The sequence below is a fragment of the Rattus norvegicus genome, chromosome 7 (genome assembly GCF_021556685.1).
Source record: "Rattus norvegicus strain SHRSP/BbbUtx chromosome 7, alternate assembly SHRSP_T2T, whole genome shotgun sequence".
Lineage (NCBI taxonomy): Eukaryota > Metazoa > Chordata > Mammalia > Rodentia > Muridae > Rattus > Rattus norvegicus.
In genome coordinates, this window is record NC_141540.1 from 54,352,237 (window position 1) to 54,364,493 (window position 12,257).

Consider the following 12,257-nt stretch of genomic DNA (forward strand, 5'->3'; position numbering starts at 1 on the left):
CTTGATGTGCCAGGTTATGGGGGTGGGGTGGGGTGGGGACCCTCTCAAAGGAGAAAAGGGATGGGGGAGGGTCTCTATGAGGGGGTCAGCATTTGATATAAATAAATAAATAAGAGACACCACCGGAACCCGAAGGGACAGACCGGATAAACAGTTCTCTGCACCCAAATCCCATGGGAGGGAGAGCTAAACCTTCAGAGAGGCAGACACGCCTGGGAAACCAGAAGAGACTGCACTCTGCACACATCTCTGACGCCAGAGGAAAACACCAAATGCCATCTGGAACCCTGGTACACGGAGGCTCCTGGAAACGGCGGCGCAGATCTTCCTGGTTGCTGCCGCCCTGGAGAGCTCGTGGGCAGCACCCCACGAGCAAACTTGAGCCTCGGGACCACAGGTAAGACCAACTTTTCTGCTGCAAGAGACCTGCCTGGTGAACTCAGGACACACAGAGGCAAAATTCCTCTAGGACTGGGCACTTCCTGTGTTTACCTGGAGTCCCAAACCCACGGATCCTGGCCCGCAGCAGCTCTCTGCTTCCAAACCCCGTGGGAGAGAGACCTCACCGCCTGGTCAGGTGGGCACTCCTGAGGCTGCAGAGCAGAAGAGAACACCAACACTGCCCACCCCTGCCCACATCCCTGCCCAAGAGGAAACTGTATACGGCCTCTGGGTTCCCGTGGGGGAGGGCCCAGGAGCGGCAGGACCCCTGCGCCTGAGACACTGCCAGAACCTGAAGGGACAGTCCTGATAAACAGTTCTCTGCACCCAAATCCCGTGGGAGGGAGAGGTAAACCTACAGAGAGGCAGACACGCCTGGGAAACCAGAAGAGATTGCACTCTGCACACATCTCTGACGCCATAGGAAAACACCAAACGCCATCTGGAACCCTGGTGCACGGAGGCTCCCGGAAACGGCGGCGCAGATCTTCGTGGTTGCTGCCTCCGCGGAGAGCTCGTAGGCAGCACCCCACGAGCAAACTTGAGCCTCGGGACTACAGGTAAGACCAACTTTTCTGCTGCAAGTGACCTGCCTGGTAAACACCAGACACAGACCCACAGGAACAGCTGAAGGCCTGTAGATAGGAAAAACTACACGCCCGAAAGCAGAACACTCTGTCCCCATAACTGGCTGAAAGGAAACAGGAAAACGGACCTACAGCACGCCTGACACACAGGCTTATAGGACAGTCTAGCCACTGTCAGAAATAGCAGAACAAAGTAACACTAGAGATAAGCTGATGGCAAGAGGCAAGCGCAGGGACCCAAGCAACAGAAAACAAGACTACATGCATCATCAGAGCCCAATTCTCCCACCAAAGCAAACACGGAATATCCAAACACACCAGAAAAGCAAGATCTAGTTTCAAAATCATATTTGATCATGGTGCTGGAGGACTTCAAGAAAGACGTGAAGAACTCCCTTAGAGAACAAGTAGAAGTCTACAGAGAGGAATCGCAAAAATCCCTGAAAGAATTCCAGGAAATCATAAATAAACAAGTAAAAGCCCATAGAGAGGAGTCACAAAAATCCCTGAAACAATTCCAGGAAATCATAAATAAACAAGTAGAAGCCCATAGAGAGGAGTCACAAAAATCCCTGAAAGAATTCCAGGAAAACACAATCAAACAGTTGAAGGAATTAAAAATGGAAATAGAAGCAATCAAGAAAGAACACATGGAAACAACCCTGGATATAGAAAACCAAAAGAAGAGACAAGGAGCTGTAGATACGAGCTTCACCAACAGAATACAAGAGATGGAAGAGAGAATCTCAGGAGCAGAAGATTCCATAGAAATCATTGACTCAACTGTCAAAGATAATGTAAAGCAGAAAAAGCTACTGGTCCAAAACATACAGGAAATCCAGGACTCAATGAGAAGATCAAACCTAAGGATAATAGGTATAGAAGAGAGTGAAGACTCCCAGCTCAAAGGACCAGTAAATATCTTCAACAAAATCATAGAAGAAAACTACCCTAACCTAAAAAAAGAAATACCCATAGACATACAAGAAGCCTACAGAACTCCAAATAGATTGGACCAGAAAAGAAACACCTCCCGTAACATAATAGTCAAAACACCAAACGCACAAAATAAAGAAAGAATATTAAAAGCAGTAAGGGAAAAAGGTCAAGTAACATATAAAGGCAGACCTATCAGAATCACACCAGACTTTTCACCAGAAACTATGAAAGCCAGAAGATCCTGGACAGATGTCATACAGACCCAAGAGAACACAAATGCCAGCCCAGGTTACTGTATCCTGCAAAACTCTCAATTAACATAGATGGAGAAACCAAGATATTCCATGACAAAACCAAATTTACACAATATCTTTCTACAAATCCAGCACTACAAAGGATAATAAATGGTAAAGCCCAACATAAGGAGGCAAGCTATACCCTAGAAGAAACAAGAAACTAATTGTCTTGGCAACAAAACAAAGAGAAGAAAAGCACGCAAACATAAACTCACATCCAAATATGAATATAACGGGAAGCAATAATCACTATTCCTTAATATCTCTCAACATCAATGGCCTCAACTCCCCAATAAAAAGACATAGATTAACAAACTGGATACGCAACGAGGACCCTGCATTCTGCTGCCTACAGGAAACACACCTCAGAGACAAAGACAGACACTACCTCAGAGTGAAAGGCTGGAAAACAACTTTCCAAGCAAATGGTCAGAAGAAGCAAGCTGAGTAGCCATTCTAATATTACATAAAATCAATTTTCAACTAAAATTCATTAAAAAAGATAAGGAAGGACACTTCATATTCATCAAAGGAAAAATCCACCAAGATGAACTCTCAATCCTAAATACCTATGCCCCAAATACAAGGCACTTACATACGTAAAAGAAACCTTACTAAAGCTCAAAACACACATTGCACCTCACACAATAATACTAGGAGACTTCAACACCCCACTCTCATCAATGGACCGATCATGGAAACAGAAATTAAACAGAGACGTAGACAGACTAAGAGAAGTCATGAGCCAAATGGACTTAACGGATATTTATAGAACATTCTACCCAAAAGCAAAAGGATATACTTCTTCTCAGATCCTCATGGTATTTTCTCCAAAATTGACAATAAAATTGGTCAAAAAATGGGCCTCAACAGGTACAGAAAGATAGAAATAATCCCATGCGTGCTATCGGACCACCACGGCCTAAAACTGGTCTTCAATAACAATAAGGGAAGAATGCCCACATATACGTGGAAATTGAACAATGCTCTACTCAATAATAACCTGGTCAAGGCAAAAATAAAGAAAGAAATTAAAGACTTTTTAGAATTTAATGAAAATGAAGGTACAACATACCCAAACTTATGGGACACAATGAAAGCTGTGCTAAGAGGAAAACTCATAGCACTGAGTGATTACAGAAAGAAACAGGAAAGAGCATATGTCAGCAGCTTGACAGCACACCTAAAAGCTCTAGAACAAAAAGAAGCAAATACACCCAGGAGGAGTAGAAGGCAGGAAATAATCAAACTCAGAGCTGAAATCAACCAAGTAGAAACAAAAAGGACCATAGAAAGAATCAACAGAACCAAAAGTTGGTTCTTTGAGAAAATCAACAAGATAGATAAACCCTTAGCCAGACTAACGAGAAGACACAGAGAGTGTATCCAAATTAACAAAATCAGAAATGAAAAGGGAGACATAACTACAGATTCAGAGGAAATTAAAAAAATCATCAGATCTTACTATAAAAGCCTATATTCAACAAAACTTGAAAATCTGCAGGAAATGGACAATTTCCTAGACAGATATCAGGTACCGAAGTTAAATCAGGAATAGATAAACCAGTTAAACAACCCCATAAATCCTAAGGAAATAGAAGCAGTCATTAAAGGTCTCCCAACCAAAAAGAGCCCAGGTCCAGACGGGTTTAGTGCAGAATTCTATCAGACCTTCATAGAAGACCTCGTACCAATATTATCCAAACTATTCCACAAAATTGAAACAGACGGAGCACTACTGAATTCCTTCTATGAAGCCACAATTACTCTTATACCTAAACCACACAAAGACCCAACAAAGAAAGAGAGCTTCAGACCAATTTCCCTTATGAATATCGACGCAAAAATACTCAATAAAATTCTGGCAAACCGAATCCAAGAGCACATCAAAACAATCATCCACCATGATCAAGTAGGCTTCATCCCAGGCATGCAGGAATGGTTTAATATACGGAAAACCATCAACGTGATCCATTATATAAACAAACTGAAAGAACAGAACCACATGATCATTTCATTAGATGCTGAGAAAGCATTTGACAAAATTCAACACCCCTTCATGATAAAAGTCCTGGAAAGAATAGGAATTCAAGGCCCATACCTGAACATAGTAAAAGCCATACACAGCAAACCAGTTGCTAACATTAAACTAGATGGAGAGAAACTTGAAGCAATCCCACTAAAATCAGGGACTAGACAAGGCTGCCCACTCTCCCCCTACTTATTCAATATAGTTCTTGAAGTTCTAGCCAGAGCCATCAGACAACAAAAGGAGGTCAAGGGGATACAGATCAGAAAAGAAGTCAAAATATCACTATTTGCAGATGATATGATAGTATATTTAAGTGATCCCAAAAGTTCCACCAGAGAACTACTAAAGCTGATAAACAACTTCAGCAAAGTGGCTGGGTATAAAATTAACTCAAATAAATCAGTTGCCTTCCTCTACACAAAAGAGAAACAAGCCGAGAAAGAAATTAGGGAAACGACACCCTTCATAATAGACCCAAATTATATAAATTACCTCGGTGTGACTTTAACCAAGCAAGTAAAAGATTGGTACAATAAGAACTTCAAGCCTCTGAAGAAAGAAATTGAAGAAGTCCTCAGAAGATGGAAAGATCTCCCATGCTCATGGACTGGCAGGATTAATATAGTAAAAATGGCCATTTTACCAAAAGCGATCTACAGATTCAATGCAATCCCCATCAAAATACCAATCCAATTCTTCAAAGAGCTAGACAGAACAATTTGCAAATTCATCTGGAATAACAAAAAACCCAGGATAGCTAAAACTATCCTCAACAATAAAAGGACTTCAGGGGGAATCACTATCCCTGAACTCAAGCAGTATTACAGAGCAATAGTGATAAAAACTGCATGGTATTGGTACAGAGACAGACAGATAGACCAATGGAACAGAATTGAAGACCCAGAAATGAACCCACACACCTATGGGCACTTGATTTTTGACAAAGGAGCCAAAACCATCAAATGGAAAAAAGAAAGCATTTTCAGCAAATGGTGCTGGTTCAACTGGAGGTCAACATGTAGAAGAATGCAGATCGATCCATGCTTATCACCCTGTACAAAGCTTAAGTCCAAGTGGATCAAGGACCTCCACATCAAACCAGATACACTCAAAGTAATAGAAGAAAAACTAGGGAAGCATCTGGAACACATGGGCACTGGAAAAAATTTCCTGAACAAAACACCAATGGCTTATGCTCTAAGATCAAGAATCGACAAATGGGATCTCATAAAACTGCAAAGCTTCTGTAAGGCAAAGGACACTGTGGTTAGGACAAAACGGCAACCAACAGATTGGGAAAAGTTCTTTACCAATCCTACAACAGATAGAGGCCTTATATCCAAAATATACAAAGAACTCAAGAAGTTAGACAGCAGGGAGACAAATAACCCTGTTAAAAAATGGGGTTCAGAGCTAAACAAAGAATTCACAGCTGAGGAATGCGGAATGGCTGAGAAACACCTAAAGCAATGTTCAACATCTTTAGTCATAAGAGAAATGCAAATCAAAACAACCCTGAGATTTCACCTCACACCAGTGAGAATGGCTAAGATCAAAAACTCAGGTGATAGCAGATGCTGGCGAGGATGCGGAGAAAGAGGAACACTCCTCCATTGTTGGTGGGATTGCAGACTGGTACAACCATTCTGGAAATCAGTCTGGAGGTTCCTCAGAAAATTGGACATTGAACTGCCTGAGGATCCAGCTATACCTCTCTTGGGCATATACCCAAAAGATGCCCCAACATATAAAAAAGTCACATGCTCCACTATGTTCATCGCAGCCTTATTTATAATAGCCAGAAGCTGGAAAGAACCCTGATGCCCTTCAACAGAGGAATGGATTCTGAAAATGTGGTACATCTACACAATGGACTATTACTCAGCTATCAAAAACAATGACTTTATGAAATTCGTAGGCAAATGGTTGGAACTGGAAAATATCATCCTGAGTGAGGTAACCCAATCACAGAAAAACACACATGGTATGTACTCATTGATAAGTGGGTATTAGCCCAAATGCTTGAATTACCCTAGATGCCTAGAACAAATGAAACTCAAGACAGATGATGAAAATGTGAATGCTTCAGTCCTTTAAAAGGGGAACAAGAATACCCTTGGCAGGGAATAGAGAGGCAAAGATTAAAACAGACACAAAAGGAACACCCATTCAGAGCCTGCCGCACATGTGTCCCATGCATATACAGCCATCCAATTAGACAAGATGGATGAAGCAAAGAAGTGCAGGCCGACTGGAGCTGGATGTTGATCTCTCCCGAGAGACACAGCCAGAATACAGAAAACACAGAGGCGTATGCCAGCAGCAAACCACTGAATTGAGAATAGGACCCCCATTGAAGGAATCAGAGAAAGAACTGGAAGAGCTTGAAGGGGCTCGAGACCCCATATGTACAACAATGCCAAGCAACCAGAGCTTCCAGGGACTAAGCCACTACCTAAAGACTATACATGGACTGACCCTGGACTCTGACTTCATAGGTAGCAATGAATATCCTAGTAAGAGCACCAGTGGAAGGGGAAGCCCCTGGTCCTGCTAAGACTGAACCCCCAGTGAACTAGATTTTTGGGGGGAGGGCTACAAGCGGGGAGGATGGGGAGGGGAACACCCATAAAGAAGGGGGGGTGAAGGGGATGTTTGCCTGGAAACTGGGAAAGGGATTAACACTCCAAATGTATAGAAGAATACTCAATAAATAAATAAATAAATAAATAAATAAATAAATAAATAAATAAATAAATAAATAATTATTTTAAAATATTATTTTGTTTACTTGCCCGTCTGTGGGTGATTGTGAGTCTAAGTACCTTCTAAGTCCAGAAAGAGTGTTGGATTTCCCGAAGCTGGTGGTATAGGGAGGTACGAGTTGCTCACTGTGGGCACTAAGACTGGAACTCAGATCCTCTGCAAGACCAAGACATACTCTTAACCACAAAGCATCTCAAGCATATAAATTGTAGATTTTGATGTCTAATGAAATGTGTGAATATAAATATCACTGGATAATTTTTGCAAATTATAATTATGACAGCATATTTAGTCAAGTGATATTTATCTGTCAAATTAAGCAGCTTGGCTATTTTCCTGAAAATATCAACAGAAGCCATCTTCATTTTACATTTGAGGAAGGACAGCATTTTCAATAAAGGGTGCTAGGAAATAAGATATGTATGAACAGAAAAAATAAACTCTATACTATCATTGTAAAATTGTACCAGAGATCTAATACATTGAACAATGTGTTAGAGACCCAAACACAGCACCAAAAACCTAGGTAAAACAATGGAAGGTATTTTGGAATGCGAGCAATGATTTTTTTTCATTCTCTGCTGAATCATAAGTAATTAACACAAAAGTAGACAAATGGGATTTTGTAAAATGAAGACGATCACCTGGCAGTGGAAAACCACCCCGAAGAGATTACCTAGTAAACTATTAAATGTGATGCACATTTGTAATGATTAAATGTAATCTTCCAAAGGACATAGTATCATTTATTCTCCAAATATATTTCTTTAAGAAGATATCAATAAATAACTTCTATGAGTCTACTCATGTAAATGTAATTACATCAGTCTCAGTAGTAATATTTTGGTGGCCAACACAAAGAAAACACCCTGAATTCAAAGTTTATATGCTAATGATAGATAACACTAACCCTAGCTTCCTTGTTCTTTCAGTCTTACTGCCATAGATATACATGCATAGATTTACTCCACACTAGCTCTGGAGAACCCTCTGGATCATATTTACATTATCATTGTTAAGCAAAGTTAATCGACATATTTAGGAGGAATGATAGCTAACTATGCTTTTTGTATTGACCTTGTCATGAAATGAATCATTGCTCTTATTCAACATTAGTAACGAGTTAGTTTAAGAATAACATCACTTCAATAATTATAACAAAACTTATTTTTGTTGATTTTTGTAAAGCTATATGTAAAATACTATCAAAAGTAATCAGAGGAGCCGTGGGCAGGCTGGCAGGCAGACAGGCAGACAGACTGACAGGAGGGCCAGGCGGCGAACAAGAAGGCACAGACTGAGGGCACCAAGAGGAAAGTCTGTTACTACTATGATGGGGACATTAAAAACTACTATTATGGGCAAGGGCATCCAATAAAGCCTTACCGAATCCACATGACTCACAATTTGATGCTCAACCATGGTCTCTACCGAAAAATGGAAATCTATCATCCTCACAAAGCTGTGGTTGAGGAGATGACCAATTACCACTGTGATGACTACATTAAATTTTTGCATTCTATTCACCTAGATAATATGTCTGAATACAGCAAGTAGATTCAGAGATTCAATGTTGGTTAGGACTCTCTATTATTTGATGGCTTGTTTGAGTTCTGTTAGTTGTCCATGGGTGGCTCGGTTGCAAGTGTGGTCAAACTCAATAAGCAGCAGATGGACATGGCTGTGCACTGGGCTGAGGTCCTGTACCATACAAAGAAGTCTGAAGCATCTGGCTTCTGTTATGTCAATAATATCATCTTGGCCCTCCTGGTACTGCTAAAGTATCACCGGAGGGTGCTGTATACTGACATTGATATTTCCCATGGCGATGTCATGGAAGAGGCCTTCTATACTACAGCTTGGTTATGACTGTGTCCTTTCAGAAATATGGAGAGTACTTCCCAGGAACTGGGGACCTATAGGATATTGTGGGTGGCAAAGGCTAGTACTATGTCATTAACTACCTACTGCAAGATGGCATTGATGATGAGTTCTATGAAGCCATTTCAAGATATTCATGTCCAAAGTAATGGAAATGTTCCAGCCTAGTGCAGTCGTCTTAGAGTGTGGCTCAGATCCTCTGTCTGGGGGTTGATTAGGTTGCGTCAGTCTGACCATCAAAGGGTGTGCCAAGTGTGGAGTTTGTGAAGAGTTTTAACTTACCTATGCTAATGTTGGCAGGAGGTGCCTACACCATCCGTAATGTCACTCAGTGCTGGACTTATGAAACAGCTGTGGCCCTGGACATAGAAATCTCTAATGAGGCACTACACAATGACTACTTTGAATACTTTAGACCAGATTTCAGGTTTCACATTAGCCCTTCCAATATGACTAACCAGAATACTAATGAATATCTAGAAAGGATTAAGCGGCAGCTCTTTGAGAACTTGAGAATGCTGTCCCATACCCCTGGGATCCAAATGCAGGCCATACCTGAAGATGTCATCCCAGAAGAGAGTGGTGATGAGGATGAGGAAGACCCTGACAATGAATCTCCATCTGCTCCTCTGACAAACGCATTGCCTGTGAGGAAGTATTCTCAGACTCCGATGAGGAGGAAAGTAGTCGCAAGAACTCTTCTAACTTCAAAAAAGCCAAAGAGTCAAAACAGAGGATGAGAAAGGGAAAATCCCAAAGAGAAAAAAGAAGTCACAGAAGAGAAGAAAACCAAGAAGGAGAAGCTACAAAGCCAAGGGGTCAAAGAAGAGGTCATGTTGGTGTAAGCAAGGTCTGCAGCTTAAGCAAGGTCCATCTTTCCCATCTTCTCCCCAGGTCCCTCAATTTCCCTCAATTTCTCAGATTTTATATTTTCTATTCCTCTGTGTATTTATATAAAATATATTAAATATAACATCCCCAGGGACTAGATAGGAACCAGGGCCCAGAGCTCCCTTCTCTGTCCTGCCCCAGGTCTGAGTTTTGAACCATGTAGGGTCTGAGTAGAAAGGAAAACAATCAGAAGACAAACCTTGAACTGCCAAGTGCCTGCTTAGGAGCTCTGTTAAGATGCCCTTATTAAACTTTTTAGAAGGGGTAACTGGGTATTCTGGGACCCCTTTTTAGGCTTGGGTCATGTCAGCCATTTTAAGATTGGCTCTGTTTATACCTTCCCACCCATCTTAGGCAAGTAGAAAAAACCTTAAATTGCCCCATCTTCCCCCAATTCTGTAGGTGGAGGTTGTTAGCCTAGCTCCCTTTTTGAGATATTTCCGTTTTGGGAGATTCTTTGTAATAAAAACAACACATTTCTATAAAAAAGTAATCAGGTATTTTTTATGGCTACAACATTTATTTACATTAACAAATATTGTGATGAATGGTGGTTTGTGGATAATGCCATCAAAGTGTTTACTGCCACATAACAATAGGACTGTTCAAATTGTGCTACTTTGTGGTAGCTGTTGACCGTCTGTGTAGTACAGGGGCTGGCCCCTTAACCAAAGCTGATAGAGTTAAGGACTGTTTGGAATAGTGATTCATAGCTTGCTCTCTCTATGTGTTTGAGTTTACCATGGTAACAAGGAATTGCTTATGTAACTGTGTCCTGTGTTGCTTTAACTTTTACTAATGAGATTAATGATGAAATACATACAAAATGGTAGAGTTAATGTCTCATTATCTTTATTATTTTTATTATGCATCCATGCATGCTCTATAACTTCCTTTTTGCCCCTCAGCATCAGCAATGGATGCATTATACCTATTTAACGTCACATATCTTAATCAAGGCATTAGTGTAGACATCAATTTTATGTCATAATTTAATTCTAAAATCCTCTGGGAGCCTACAATACTGAAATACTACATGTTCATATTTACATGATAATCAATTGTGTTTTATTTTATTCTCATCGTAATTTGTTATTACTTTCCTTTGTCAGCATTGTCTTTTATAATCACACACATACACATATACATATATATACACATAAGCATACACATATTTGTTTTTTATAAAATAATAGAAAAATACTTCTATCACAAGAAAGAAGAAAATGTATGTTTTGTTTTGCCCAAATTGTCACCAATAAAAAAAGAGCAAAGATGGATTTCTATTGATTTATTCCTAGTTCGCATTTTATGATGTATTTTCTTTTTCTTCCAGGCACTCTTAAAATGATCTGCCAACTTCAAATTTTTATCACTTTTGTGTCCCAAAATTTAATGGCTCTCCATTATCTATGTTATTTTTCTCAAAATTTGACCTGATATACAGTACCTTATATAATATGGCCATTTCTCTGTATTTTATTTTTCAACCCTAAAGCTTTACTTATGACCAAAACTATGTGTGAATGTATGCATGTATGTATGTATGTGTGTGTATGTATGTGCAAGTATGTGTGTGTATGTACTTATGTATGTATGTATGTATGTATCCAAGAAAACTATCCTTGTCCCACAATATAGTCTCATCTGAAACCAAGTTTAGAAAAGAAAACCAGAGACTGCCCCAAACTGTTTACAGTAAACCTCTTGTAATTGGTCTTCAGCCTTAGGTTTTTTGCTGTAAGCATGAAGATTCATTGTCTAAAGCACAGCCAATAATTTAAGAGAGATATATTCTTTGTCCACTTCATAGTTGAATCATTTTTATGCCAAAACCCCTCTGTAAGTATATACAGCCATCATCTGACAAATGTACAATGATGAGAAAGAAACAAGGCAAAAACATTTATATCCTCTAGTGAAAAAAAATCAAAAGTTACTATGAAATAGGTTAGGCAAGATGGGGACTTACATGGTATCTTCTTGTAATTTTTTCTCCATATGTTGAACACCACTGCCTTCCCAGGAACAAATGAAACCAAGGAAAAGCTCTGTCCATTCTCTCTGCCTTCAGTAAACAAAATGAAACCCCTGTTAAGGAAAGCAGTCAGAAGTTTCCCAGGTCACATCATTCCAGGACCCAATTTATCCAATGAAGAGAAATGTCCCTTGCATTGGAGTAAAAAAGTTCAGGACTTAGAATTTTGTGATTTATTCATATTGAATCTAAACTTTGTAGGCACTAGAGTCACCTTGAGACAACTCTCTAGTCAGATTTCTGATGGGTTGTCTAGGAGGGAGGAGCTATTGGAATTGTGAGAGACACCATTTCCTGGAATGTTGCTCTAAGCTGCCAGGAAAAGAGGAATCTAGTTGAACATTTGCATTCAGTTCTGTTTCTTTACTGTGGATGCAATGTGATTA

At 40.1% G+C, this 12,257-nt stretch overlaps 1 pseudogene; it reads left to right on the forward strand.

Moving 5' to 3' along the window:
• The window catches only part of Hdac1-ps6 (Histone deacetylase 1, pseudogene 6), a 57,445-nt pseudogene extending 47,658 nt beyond the window's left edge, over positions 1 to 9,787 (forward strand).
• The last annotated feature ends 2,470 nt before the right edge of the window (positions 9,788 to 12,257 follow it).